The following is a 14,474-nucleotide window of genomic DNA, read 5'->3' as shown; positions in this document are numbered from 1 at the left end:
GAAGTTGAAATTTCTGGCCCATTTATTTCTCAGCTTGGTTTGTTTAAAATGATACAAAGTTTGTAGGATGATATTTTATTATTTTAAGAGCGTGGAGATCCATTCTTTCATATTGGATGGTTGAATTAAATGACATTAAGCTCATGTTCAAACTTTGAGAGCCTACAATTCTAATGTAGAGAGCACTGTTCATTCCCAATTCATATTACTTGATTTTTACATTCAATGCTATGAAAAATGATGCAGAAAAGTGTAGTATCTGCCTTCATTATTTTGTGTGTCTGAAATGAAATGCCTACAGTCATACTACGGAAGAATTTCACATTGGATTTTCCCAATTGGAAGATACTTTCTGTCTATTACATAAGTTAGTTATTCTAATACTACATGACATTTTAGTTTGCCTTTTAAAGTTATTTTGTACCCAATTACCTATTTACTTAAATTTTCTCATGTGGTTCCTCATCTGTATTAATTCATCATCTAGCTGAAATGAATCTCTTCCTTGTTCTCTTTCAACCCATCAGAATCATCTATCTACCTTCAAGCAAGAACTAACATCTAGACTGAAGCTACACAAATTCACAAAAGAGTGAAATGTACCTAATTCAGCCCCTGGGAAACACCTCCTGCTATATATTTTAACAGTGTTCTGCTAAGTTGTTTAGATTCAAGATTCACCCAAGTACAGGACTCAAAATGCATAGCGAAATGGAGAAAGTCTTATGATAAAACTGAGGCAACTTTCAGTCAAAAAGAAGAAGTGATTAAAAGAACTAGAACAAATTCTGGATCATGTATGCTGGTTATCAGTGAAAGGGTCAGACCATAAAATGAGTTAGTATCATCTATTTAGTAAAAAGAACTCTTCAACAGGGTTGCTCTACATGGAAAACAAACAAACAAACAAACATAATAGCATTAGAGACTGTAAAGGAGTTGGGGCATACAAGCTACTAAGCAGAAAATATGCACTTGATATTTCCCATGAATCTCTCTAATAACGTCTTTGCGTGGCCTCCCTATAACTCTACTAGGACCATATCAGTTACTTTAGTAATTTATGTTTGTACTCTTGCCAAATGTTTGCTATACAAGAGGGAAGACAATTGGCACTTCAAGTCAATAAAGATTGTCTGATAGTACAAGCAGGGGCAGAAGTCAGAACAGTATGCTTTTACTAAGAACACCTCTAGCCAGAAAAGGAGAGAACATGGCCACTGAAAAATAGGTAAGGACACAAACTGGCATCATCCTTAGGGAAGAAATACAAACAGACAATGTGTATTTCATCTCATTTATGATTACAGAAATGCAAAAGAAGACACTAACATACTCCCCTCCCATTCGTTTGGCAGAGATGAAAAAGAATGATACTATAGAGTGTGAGTGGGGTATATAGCATATAGGAAAAAAATCTATCTCTTGTTGGGGAGAGGGTAAACTGGCACATGTTTCCTCTACAACAACAAAGCAATCTTTTTGTTTGTTTGTTTTTGTAATTGATTTTAGAGAAAGAAATGGGGAGGGAGAGAGAGAGAGAGAGAGAGAGAGAGAGAGAGAGAGAGAGAGAGAGAGAGAGACATCGATGTGAGAGAGAAACATCTATTGGTTGCCTCCTGTACAAGCCCTGACAGGGAACCTGAATTGAGAACGGGTAACCTAGGTATGTGCCCTGATGGGGAAACCAACCAGTGACCCTTAGGTATGTGGGACAATGCTCCAACCAACTGAGCCACTCCGGCCAGGGCAAGGCAATCTCAAATACCCTAAAAAGGCAGCAACTTCTTTGACCCAGCTATCCTATCTTCAGAAATTTATTCCAAGGAAATAATTGGTTAGGATAGAACACTGAAGCTTTGTTTATAATATTCCTCCTCTCTTTGTTTTCATTGTCACCTCTCTGTATTTTCTATTTTCTACAATAATTTGGGGAGACTTTTTTACGTTCTAAAATTAAAGAAACGTATCTTCTACTACAATTACCCTGTTTTCCTTACTGGAGTAGCTGGGATCAGCACTGCCCTTTCACCTTGTTGAAGATGCCTTTGGGCACTTCTTGAGCAACCCAGGTCCTTCTTGCCACTTCTCCCCTGCTACTGATACTAAATTTCAAAGGACTCCTTCCTTGGGGATGTCTTCAAAACAAAGTGTTGGTAAAGTGACTTCAAGTGCTTCAAAGACTTGAGCTTTTTCTTTTGTTGTTCCCACTCATGCTATCCAGAAATCACTGGAGAAAGTGCTCTATGTGTCCACCTTCCCGATTTAGCAGTTCCTCTGTTCTTCTTTATTAAGTGTAAGCTCCAAAGTGCTGTTAACGCAGGTAAAGCGTGTACTCTTAGAACTGCAGAGCCAAGTGCACTTAAAATGCCTGAGTGGGTACATAGGTGGCAAGTGTTCGGATGGAAACTTCCTTCTTCTCCTGGCTTGGGGGAAGGATAAAAAGAAAGTAACTGAGTCTCCTTGGAAGAGGGGCTGATTGGACGGTGTCCCACAGAGAAAGCTGGCAACACCGGTATATGTACGCTATCAGAAGGTATAGCAACAGGTGCACAGACTCCGCCTCCCCTCACAGGCAAAGCAACTTTCTGGGCACTATCCGAGAAGGACCCTGCCTTCTCAAAGTGGTTACTCGTTTTTGCTCTAGTTCCTTAATAAGCAATCCACACTCACTAAGAACAAGCAGTACGTTAAGCAATCTAGCTTCTGGAGGAAGGCGGGGCAATAGGGCCACCTACAATCTAACAGGCGCACACCCATGGGGAAGCGAGGGGCCAGCCCCAAGCCACCGGTTCGCGGACACTCGGAAGTGTGAACACTGCCTCGGTGGCGTCTGCGCTGTGGGCTCCGGGTCCTCCCGACTAAAGGCGGAGAGGGGACCTAGGATTTAAACTTGGAGCCCTTCGCGGCGAAGTCAGAATCCCACTCTCGTTCTGGAGCCGGATGGGGACGGGGGCACTTCATCATTACTTCTAGGCAAAGGCTTGAGGCTTCCTAGCTTATTTTCCTCCTCATTCTCTGTAAGGCGACTCGCATGCTCTCCAGCCCTTGGGAACTCGCAGAACTGAAATCCGCTGGAACCACCCAGACACCCTGGAATGGAGCGGAACCTCGCTTCCACTCTCTCGAAAGCGGCACCCCTTTCGGATCTGCGCCCTGTGCGGCGCGTGTCGGATAAGATCTGAGAAATGCGCCCTGGGCCACAGGCAGCCGAGGAGGCGGGGAAGGAGCAACTTTCCCTCCGCCCTGTAGCCGCAAGGCAGGGGTGCGGCGGCCACGCAGGGGTCGGGATCCCGGGCGGGGAGCTGGCCGGGTGGCTGGCGTGGGAGGCGGGAGTGGAGGACCCTAGGGGCTTCCTTCTCTCCCCAAGTCCCGCCAGATGTTGGAAAGGCACACAATAGGGGAACGCCGAGAAACAAAAGGCCATTCGCCAAGATCTATCGGCGTGGTCCCTGCGGAAAGGACTTCTGGGCGGGTTGGGGGAGGGGGTGGTCAGGACGGTGGGTGAAGGAGGATCCCGAGAAGTTCGGGGTCTCTGGTACCTACTTGCCAGGCGTCAGGAGTCCGCCTTTTTACCCTTCCGAGAGAGGGCCAAAGGCAGGGAGGGGCAACTAAAGGAAAGTTAAAGGGTTTTCACCGTTTTCCTCAGTAGAGAGACAGGGAGGAACTGGGATTCCAGATGTTTGACAGTTGTCGGCTCTCGGGCTCAGCAGGATTTGTATGCCCTTTACACACCCTTTCCCCCCAAGAAGCAGTAACAGTTCAGGGGGCAAACCTGGCCGACGGAGCGGAGTTCCCCTTCGCAGCCCCAAGCCGAGCCTCCTCCTTCAAGATCAAGACGCCCTAAACGTTGTCCCCATGCCCAGGAGCACTTTTGTAAAAGTTTGTCTTCCCGCCACCCATAGCCCAACACGCACTCTGCAGTCTTCTTCGATTCGGGCGGGATGTGTTCGGGGATAGACTTGCACCCCGAAGGTAGATGGATTTTATTGATGTATCCTTTAAAATCAAGGCCCCGGAGCCCAGGAAGGGCGCGTGAGGAGCCGGCCAGAAGCCGAGCCGGGCAGGGGGCGTCTGAAGCACATTCCAACCCCGGAAGCGCGAGGAGGGCGGGCGGGGAAGCGGGGTCGGCCACCTCCCGCTCCTCCGTTGCACCCGCCCCCAGGTGTGCTCAGCACCTCTGCCCGCCGGGCGCGACCGGGAGCAGGCAGCAGCCGGGCGGTTCCTCCTCCCTCGCTCGGAGTGGGTTCTTACTCACCGTGGGGTTTCACCTTCAGCCCGGGGCCCTGTCGGCTTCCTGCGCCGGGTTAACTGCAGCCGGCGCAAAACGAAGAGAGTGAGTTCGGGGCAGGAGGGGCGACGCTTGGGGGTCCACGCCAGGGGCTCTGGAACCAGCGAGCGCGCGGACGAGAGGACGCTGGGCTCCAACTGCGCCCGCCGCTGCTCCAAAGTAGCCCCCACTTGCGCTCGAGGCGGTGGTTGCGCCGGGCTCCGATATGGAGCCTCCTGGCGGCCGCTGTTGGAATGGCAGCTCCATGGGGGGAAGAAGTCAGGTCGCCTTTGGGTCATCTACCCTCAGGAAAAAGAGGTGGAGACCGGACACTCTACCGAGCTCACAGCCTTAAGAAGAAGCTGTTGACCCTTTGGCCAGGGCCACGAGGAAGATAATCAAACCCGAAAAGACAAGTTCTGTGTCCAAAAGGCCACATCCAAGGCACCAAGGGACCTAGAAAGGGGGAATACCTTATCTTCTCCAAGATGTTCTGCCTTAAAAAAAATCCTATGGACTGACTGACAAGGGGAGCATTATCATTGAAAAATACTTTGAGACTCTACAGGATTTATTAGAACAAGCTGGGAGTCATGAAATGAGCATGGACTTTGAAGTCCAACCCACAGTCTACCACTTTCTACTTGTGTGATCTTGGTCTATGACCTATAAGCCTCAATTCAGTAAGTTTAGAAGAGAAGGCTGGTTATAAGGGGTAAACTAAACATAGAAAAATTCATAGCTCATAGTCGTCGTCGGCAGCCGTCCGTCTCGAGAGACGATGGTGTAGCTTCTTAAGAGTCTATCTGCACCGCCGAGAATGGCTGTGCAGTCCGACTCGGGAGTGACACGGTATCTGTCTCCTCCCGTGTTGAATCGACATCTTGCGATGACGCTGGAGTGTCCTCTCCAGTGAAGCTGAAGCTACAGAGCCTGGGCAGGGTGATATGGAGGGTCTGCTGTTGCCCATGCAGCAGACCCCCCCTCTCTTCGCAGCTGAAGGGTCCAAGGGAAAGACGGAGTCAATACAGCTTGGCTTCAGGTGCGCCGCAGGAGTTGCCGGTGTTGACTACAACGTCAAACCGCCTTAGGGACTCCGGCTCCGGATTTTCTGTCGGGGTTTACTCCCTTAGCCTTTCCCCTGAAGAGGTATGCCGCAAGGCAGCGGAGGTTTTTTGGAGTCAGAGTTTTCCTTCTCTGATGTGCCCTGACTGGAAGATCGAACCAGCGACACTTAGCTCGCAGGCCGACGCTCAATCCACTGAGCCAAACCAGCCAGGGCTAAGCTCATAGTAGGAGTCATTAAATATTAAGCTTTCTGAAGAAAAATAATGAGTCTTCCACATCTCTTTTATTCCCTCTATGATTGCATCTTAATGCATATTGATTAAGGAGTATCAAATAACTAAGTATTGCATTTTACAATTCTTACTACACAATTTAAAGAATTATGAAAATATATTAAATAGAAATTAGGATATGTAGAGAAAACATCCCTCCCTCAAAAGTGGTTTCCACTACTAGTACATGAGAGCCTCTAAAACCACACACAACCTTAGCAATACCAGTTATTTCTAGTATTGCAAGAAATATTTAATAAATAGTTATCATCTAATAATATCAACCCTGGATTAAATTATTCCATTTAACTCTGTGTTACTTGGGGAGTGCAAAGATATTGGAGATTGTGAATATAAAACTCAAACATGAGGGGGGAAAAGATAGATACAAGAATCCAGCCACTAAGCAATGTCTCCGTTCATCCTGTAGTGATACAGTCTTACTTCCAAACTGCCTGAAATCCCAGTCATTGCTTTTAAAACTCCTTTTGATCTTTTAGTCTTATGGCAATTAGTGACCTCTTCATCATCCAGAATTATTAGAAAGGAAGTGTCTTTTAATTACTCTGGTTTATCTTTAATAGTCCTTCTCTGTCACTCAGTAGTCTCTAAATGGGAATAGGCTGTTGGCTGCCCAAGAATTCTCATTACATGATCTTTTCTGTCCTGTCTAGAAAAAAGGAAACAAAGTTTCTTGTCTCAAAAACTAAGGCCGAACATTGAGCTCCAACTTTCAGAGCTGGCAGGGCAAAGAGAGCATTCGAGTCCAATCACAAACATGAGTGTTCTTCTTCTGTCTCAGCCCTGGTTGTAGGGAAAAGAAAACCTTCCCACTTTTACACCCTCAGGCCTCAGTAGCCCCTTCCCTGGGGAGGAAAGGTAAATAAAAGCTGGTGCTTAGGAGGAACTTAGGTGTTTCCTGGGTAATTTTCACCAGTGAGTGGGGTCAGTTTTACGAATGGTGCCCCAGCTCTCAGCCACTCTCTATACCTGGTGGCTGGGAGAGGATGGGCCAGCATTTAGAACTGCAGCCCTCCCAGGTCCTCCTGTGTCTCAGTCTGTTCAGGCTGCTATACCAATATACCATAAACTGAGTGACTTATAGACAAAGGAAAGTTATTTCTCCCAGTTCTGGAGGCTGAGAAGCCCAAGATTAAGACACCAGCAGATTCGGTGTTTGGTGAAGGCCTGTTTCCTCATAGACATCTTTTTGCTATGTTCTCACATAGAAGGGGGCAGAGAAGCTTTCTTGGATATTACTTATACAGGCACTTAGCCCGTTTATAAAAGCTCTGTCCTCATGACCTTCCAAAGTCCCCACCTCCAAATACTACCACCTTGGAGTTAGGAATCAACATATGAATTTTGGGAGGACACAAACTTTCAATCTACAGCATCCTAGGCTACAGCTCAATCTCAAATCCAATTTCATTAGAGCCTTGCATGGGTGTTGTATAACAAATTGGCTTCATTGTGAACTGAATAAATACGTTTCTCACTGGCTATTAATCCTTACGAGTATGCCTCTTTGCTTTTATAGAAAAGCAATCTGAAGGAAAAGAATGGGGGAAGAGGAGATTCAGGTACCAAAGTTTACCCAGACTGAATGGACACTCTACCTCAAACTCATTCCAGCTGCTGTCTTCCCCCTCTCAATGAATGGCCACTTCAACCTTTCAGTTACCTAAGGCCCCAAATTACAGAATCATCTTTACCATTTCTCCTTTTATAACTTATCACTCACCTAAGAGCAAATCTTGTTGGTTTTACCTTCAAAAGATATCCAAGAGCAGACCTCTATTCACCACCTCCACAGGGAACACCCTGGTCTAACCCACAAATACCAATAGCCTCCTAACTGATCCCTCTGCTTCTTTCCTGTCCTATATGTTCTATTCCCACTACAGCAGCCAGGGCAGTTCAGTATGCCACATTATGTCACTCTACTATGTAAAATCCTCTGTGCACTTCCTGTTTTACTCAGAGTAAAACCAAAACCACATGCACTCCTTTATGAGTGACCTCGTCTCCCACTATCTTCCTCATCACAAATTCCACTATACCCACTGTGCCCTCTGTGGTTCCCAGAAATGCCAGGTAACCTCCTGCTGCAGTACCTTTATACTTGTGCCGTCTGCCAGAAACACTCTCCTCAGATACTTTGTGACTTACTAGCTTATCTCCTTAAGCTCTTTGCTCAAAAGTCACCAGAGCCTTCCATTTTCAGCTCTATTTAAAATTATAATTGCCTCTTCTAACACTCCCTCTCCACATTCCCTGCTCCAATTTTCTCCATAGAATTTATTGCATCTGATACCTGATACATATACTGTCTGTGTTTCTAGGGCTGTTGTAACAAATTACCACAAACTTAGTGGCTTAAAACAATTCAGATTTATTGTCTTATTGTTCGGAAGGTTAAAAGATTCAGTTCTCATAGGGCTAAAATTATGCTGTTGGCCGGGCATCGTTCCTTTTGAAGCCTATAGGGGAGAATTAGTTTCCTTGTTTTTATCAGTTTCTAGAGGCCTCCTACATTTCTTGACTCATGGTCACCTTTCTGTCTTCAAAACCATTAAGAGCAGGTAGAGTCCTTTCCATATTTCATCACTCTGGCCTTTCTGTCTCCCTCTTCTTCTTATAAAGGCTCTTGTGATTACCTTGAAGCTGTCCAAATAGTCCAGGATTATCCCCGTCTGTTAAGGTCAGCATATTAGCAACATTAGTTCCACCTATAACCTAATTCCCCTTTGCCACATAATGTAACATATTCACAGGTCTTAGAGATAAGAATATGGACATCTTTGGGGTCCATTGTTTTGTTTACCACACAGCCTTATATTTCCCAATAGCATATAAATTTCACAAGACAGGGATATTTGTCTGTTTGGCTTATTGATCTATCCCTAGACTAGCTCAATAAATGTATAGGTACTTGCTGTGGACTGAAATGCATCCACCTTCCCCCAAACTCACACGTTGAAGCCCTAATCCTCAGTGAGATTGTATTTGGAGATGGCCCCTTTAGGAGGTAATTAGGGTTAGATGAGCTGATGAGATTAGACAAAAGAAAAGAAAGAGAGCGAGCTCCCTCTTTCCTCCATGTGAGGACACAGCAGGAAAGGGGCCATCAACAAACCAAGAAGAGAATCCTCACCAGGAGCAACCACCGTGATCTTAGACTTTCCAGTCTCCAGAACTGTAAGAAGCAAATGTTTATTGTTTAAGCCATCCAGTCTATGGTATATTTTTAATAACAACCTGTGCAGACTAATACAGCACTCAATAAACATATATTGAATAATTAATAAGTAGACCTCATCATAAGTGTTGTAAATAGTGAACATCTATTATGCACCTACAATTTGCTAGGTACTTGCTGAGCACTTCACATGGACTAGCTCATTGAATTCTCACAAGATCCCTATGTGGTAGGTATGGGTGAGGAAATTGTAGCCTAGAAAGTTGAGGTAACTTGCTTAAGGTCATGCAGATAGTACATTGGGTAAGCAGGTTTTAGACTTGGCAATGTGACGTAAGCCCACGGCTATAACCCTGATACTCCCCTACCATTATCTAATGTGGCAACAGGCAGCCCTGGATCTTGCTCTCAAGATGCTTACAATACAATTAGGATGACAGAAGACACACAAATAGCAATAATAGGAAGAAGACTATTGAGGGTAATATAGAAGAGGCCAACACATTTCTGTGGATCATCAAAAAGGGAAAGGGTGATTTTGGGTTAAGTTGATTATAAGGAGTTTCAGGGAGGAAGTGGCATTTGAGTTGGACTTAAAGATGCTGGTAAGACATTGTTGGAGTTAGAAGGTTTGTTCAGTTAGAGAGAACCACAGGAGTAAAGATACAGGAAGTTAGAGAAGTGTTAGATGTACTATGGAAATTGAGATTAATGAAGCTGGTATAAGGATTAGGCATGCAGTTAGATGATAAGGGCTAGGATTCCAGGGAAAAGTTAATAGTTTTTGTTTGCAGATATTAATGGAGAAAAACTACTGACGATGCTGTCAAAGTAATATCTGAAACTGTAAATAACTGAAAGGCAACAAGTAGAATACAGTAGAAACATGAACTTCTTTCTGGGTAAAATGTTTTCAGATATTACTTTGTTTACTACACTATTAAAGGGAAATAATGGCCCCATAATTCTGGATCCAGGGCACACTCTCATGTAGCTTAGACTCAAAAAGTTCTAAAAGAGATCAAAAATAGATAATGAGACAACTGGGCTACTTCTGACCCTTGGACAGGAGTGGTTTTCACCATTTCCATTTCAGAGATGAAGTAACTAAGTCAGGAAGGATTAAATGACTTGCCCAAGATTACACAACTAGTAAGATTGGCACATTTATTCTGAGTCTCATGACCATTAGTGTTCTGTGTATCCTGATATATTGTATAAAAGGCCACAATAATGCATTTGTCCAAGGCTGAGTTGTCAGTTTTTAGGCTGCTTCAGATAATCCTCTCCAGATTCCTATAAAATAAGTCTGAGGACTATGGAGGGGAGCACTCATGAATATATCTTCCAAGCTCTTCTACTAGAGACAACAGAGGAAACAGACTCACCTGAAAGATAAATTACAGGAAAATAAGGTGCATGGTGATTAAGAGAATAGGATTCAAAGTCTGGAAGGCTCTTATTAGCTGTGCCTAATGTCTCTGGGTCTCAGCTACCTCATCTTATAAAATGGGAATAATAATATAGCAGTTGTATGGACTCTGCTGATTTGACATGGAAAGAGAGAGGAAGGGAGAGGGAGAGAGGAAGAGGGCAGAGAGAGAGAGGAGAGAGAGAGAGAGACAGAGAGAGAGATCAATTTCTTGTTCCTCATCCATGCACTGAGTGGTTGGCTCCTATATATGCCCTGACTAGGGACCAAATCCATAACCCTGGTGTTTCAGGAGGATGTTCTAACTAACTGAACTACCCAGCCAGGTCTGTATGGATTCATTGAAAGCAGGCATGTAAGGTGCTTAGCACAGTGACTGTCACATGGTAAATGCTCAAGAAACACCACCTCCTCCTTTTCATTGCTGCACATATCACACCACCCTTACAAAGGTAGGGAAAAAAAAAAAAAAAAAAACCAAAATAGCACCCAGCATGTGTTACATTTCACACAAATTCAGAAGCCTCACTATCCCTTAGGATGTCATTTCCTGGAATTGGGAGCAAAAAGAAAATATTTCTTGGTAGCTCAATATACAATGAATAATATTTACATTCTTTGCTCAGTCAGTGCAAATTACTTTTCATCAATTTCAATTCCTGGTCTATACATTTCCTGTAAAAAAAAAAAGTCATGCTGGTCTTCAATGGTGTATACAAAAAGTCCCAGGAAGATTCTGTTGCCAAACCTCCTCCTTCCTCTGAGAGGGTACCAAAGAGCAAAGGGGTACCAGAAGGGTGTCACTGTGGCAACACCACAACAGATTACAACAGAGAAAAAGTGAAAAAGCATATTTGCAGTCACTGACAAACAGACTCACAGTCATGTTGCTTTGGAGAGTAGTCCTCAGAGTTCAAGAGCTATTCAAATTAGATTTGGTGAGAGGACATTTCTATATTTTGATTGAGCCTGATTGCCCAATGTCATTGTGCACTAACTGTAATTGTTAGAGGACAGACTACTAACGAACACAGACATTCTCAGAGAGCCCTTCCTTTTATCCCAAGCAGTGAGAGTTCACAAATCTAAGTGTTTACCTCAAAAAGTTACTAAAGTAAGGCACACTCTTCCTTCTTTGATTTTGTTTTCAAAACCTTGACTAGTCAGAAAGCTGAAAGGATTGTCTCAATGCTTTATGGAAAACCTCTGGGTCCTAGAAATGAATGTGGATGGCTCCCCATAAGCACTGAAATAATGGCAATTCAAACACAAGATATATGTATGTGTATATATTAAATATATAAATTTATTATACATATAGATATTAATATATATTAGGTATATAAATATATCTTTGATATACAAAAGTCAAACTATAGATACATAAAATATATACACTAGATATATAAAACATATATTTAAATATCTTTAAGACATTTCACACCATTACAGGATCTATGTTATTTTAAAGCATGTTTTCTGCTAGCATAATTCTTACCATTTATAATGACAATAGGTACATTTTCTCTGAAATCAACATTAGATCAATCCCATTTTGAGGTATGGACTGAGGTACAGGAAGGTCACAGAGTTTGAGGGCTGTGTAGAACCCATGACACTGTTCAAAGTTGTACCAGTGCAGCCAAACAAGATGGGGCCATTGGAATCATAATGGCCTTTTATCTGCTTTGCTTTTGTAAGAATAGAGTGAACCTTCTTTTCCAAGTTATTTTAAAATTAATTTTATTGAAATGAGGCTGTGATCTTTCTTCCTGCTCTTAGGATTCCTTTGATTTTTCATAGTGACCCAAGGTCTCTTCAGGTCTCCCTACCAGATTGTGTGTGTGTGTGTGCTTTAATCACTTGATTCTTTAATAAGGGACTCTACCCAGGATATGAGTCTGACGCTTTGCACTGGTCTGACATAAGCCTGGCGTGATACACTTGTAGTCAGTCTCAGTACTTTCAATAACGGGGAGGAATTGTCTCAACATAAAATAGGTCAGCTTAGATCTGATCCAAGGAGTGTTAGTTGCCAGGAGAAGGACAGTCTATGGTAGTCTCACCTAAAGACATCAGAGCCTGGGTCCCCAAAGTCAATTTAAGAGTGAGATTTCATCACCTTTCACAAACTCAGACCATAGAAGGACATATGATTGGGGTGTCATGTATGTTTCCAACTGGATCCCAGCTCCTTCCCTCTTCCAAACAGGAAGATAATGAGGATCTCACATGGACTTTCTCTTGAAGGGGGAAAAACAGCCTTTGTCTTCAATGCCCTCTATCAAGGCCAATAAGTCCCGATTGCTTCGTATGGCAAATCAAGAAAAATCTCTTGCACTTCCTCAGCAATTCTTGAAGGTCTGCAAGAATAAATACCATATTTTTCTCCCCATAAGATGCACTTTTTTTTTTCCCCAAAAGTGGGGGGAAATGTCTTATGGAGCAAATATTGCATCACAGACCATGATGTGTATCACCTGACCTGTCAGCGGTGGCAACAGCTGTTAGACAAGGAAGCAGTGGGCCCACATGAAACCCTGGGGATGCTTAAATGTCCCACTTTACTGCTGATTCTCAGGACATCTGATCAGTATGAAGATAGCGAAGAAAGTGATTATCAGTGACTGTGAGCAACTGAACTTCATAAATTCTGACACTAGCGATGACGAGTTCTCGAGGTTCCCAGAAAGCTAGAAGAGTACTTGAACCTTAAAGTCTCTCCTCATTTGTTAATGACAGTGATGATGGTTCTTAATACCGCTGTTGACTGCTGTTCACTTTACATGGTTGAAATATTATTCTGTTATATTTTATTAAATATTTTAGTATATCATTTGGTTCAGTTTTTTTTTTTCTTCTTGTTTTCCTCCTCTAAACCTAGGTGAGTCTTATGGTCAGATGTGTCTTATAGTTTGAAAAATACAGTAAATTCTTCTATTGTTACACTGAAGGCAGCTGTTGATGAATGCAGAGCCTCTCCAGACTACCCCTTGCCTTCTTGGCATAAAAAGAAACAAAGATATTTATTTTGCTTTAAATCATAATTAAAACAAGACACGAAAGTGAGGGCATCACTCATCCTGACCTATTTTAGCCTTCAGCAGTTTTACCTACTCAGGACCCAATTTTCTCAAGGCTTCAATTAGATTCTATATCTTATTCAATATTAATTTCCTCCTAAGAAGTTATTACACCATTTGGAAAGCCCCTTGAGTGGAATAATTACTGAATTTCTAAATGGTCTCTGGCTAGTCTCAAATGTGATAGTGTTTCATGTCCAGTAATAAGAAAGAGACTTGCCCTGTGTATTGAACAACACTGATAATACTTTCCTGAGGAAAAATACTTCCCTGAAGGTTTTTAGAGAAGTTTCAGTTAAAACTTCCCCCAAATCTTATTGCCTAATGCTCAACAGAGTTTCCGAAGAGGTGAAAGGATAATTTCCTTCGTTCTTTTATTTATTCTTTCTTTCCTCCCTCCATCCGTCCCTCTTCTCTTTTCCTTCCTTCCTTTGTTACTGTATCCCAAAGAGGATTTATAACCCCTAAGTAAGTCATCAACATTTCTACCCAATGTCCCAGTAAAACAATTCTCCTTTATAAATAAAATTGAATTATACTTTCATTCCCATTTCTTGTCTTTCTGCTTTCCTGTGTTTTTTGTTTATATCAGCAGATGCCAAACCAGGTTTTCATCTGAAGTTTCTCCTCATCGCTGCTTAAGTTGGAAATAGCACCAGAAGCCCAAAGGAAAGCACAGGGAAGAGTTAGAAGGTCCCTCGAGACCATTTGCCTCTGCATCCAGCAACAGCTCAAGAATGTTTAGAGGAGATGGAGGGCAGGGAACTCACATTTAGCTTATAACGTCCTAGGAGCTGTGCTGGGTATTAGCTCATCTAATTCTCACAGATACTAAGAAACTTGTCCAGGGTTCACACCCATCTTTGGTGCTCTTAGTCCCAACTTGGTATTACCTTGCATCCATCAGCCCTGTAAGAACTGAGATTAGAGTTTAGGGTTAGGTTTTGTTAGGCATCCTTGGTGTCCCTTGTCACATCTCTTATTCCAGTGCATTCACGGTGGCTGGTTTCCCAGATCTCAAGCATACACCAGGCGTCATTTCACTGTCTGCCTCAGGGCTAATTCCACAGCTGCAGGAACCTGCTCAACCCAGGAGCAAGCCACGTCTGTACTGTAGGGAAAACCAATACGAACAAGAGCCACTGAG

The 14,474-nt window shown here is 43.2% G+C and overlaps 1 protein-coding gene across 2 annotated transcripts in view; it reads right to left on the bottom strand.

The window, feature by feature from the left end:
* MOB3B (MOB kinase activator 3B) overlaps positions 1-4,446 on the bottom strand; it is a 186,274-nt gene extending 181,828 nt beyond the window's left edge. For both annotated transcript variants that reach the window (XM_090274049.1, XM_090274050.1), the window contains exon 1: positions 4,259-4,446. The gene's annotated coding sequence lies outside the window, so the exon portion shown is untranslated. The remainder of the gene's footprint in view (positions 1-4,258) is intronic.
* Positions 4,447-14,474: the final 10,028 nt, after the last annotated feature.

The sequence above is a fragment of the Furipterus horrens genome, unplaced genomic scaffold, assembly GCF_987537825.1.
Source record: "Furipterus horrens unplaced genomic scaffold, mFurHor1.1.pri manual_scaffold_4, whole genome shotgun sequence".
Lineage (NCBI taxonomy): Eukaryota > Metazoa > Chordata > Mammalia > Chiroptera > Furipteridae > Furipterus > Furipterus horrens.
The sequence above is the reverse complement of the archived record's forward strand: the minus strand, read 5'-3'. Positions and strand labels throughout refer to the sequence as shown.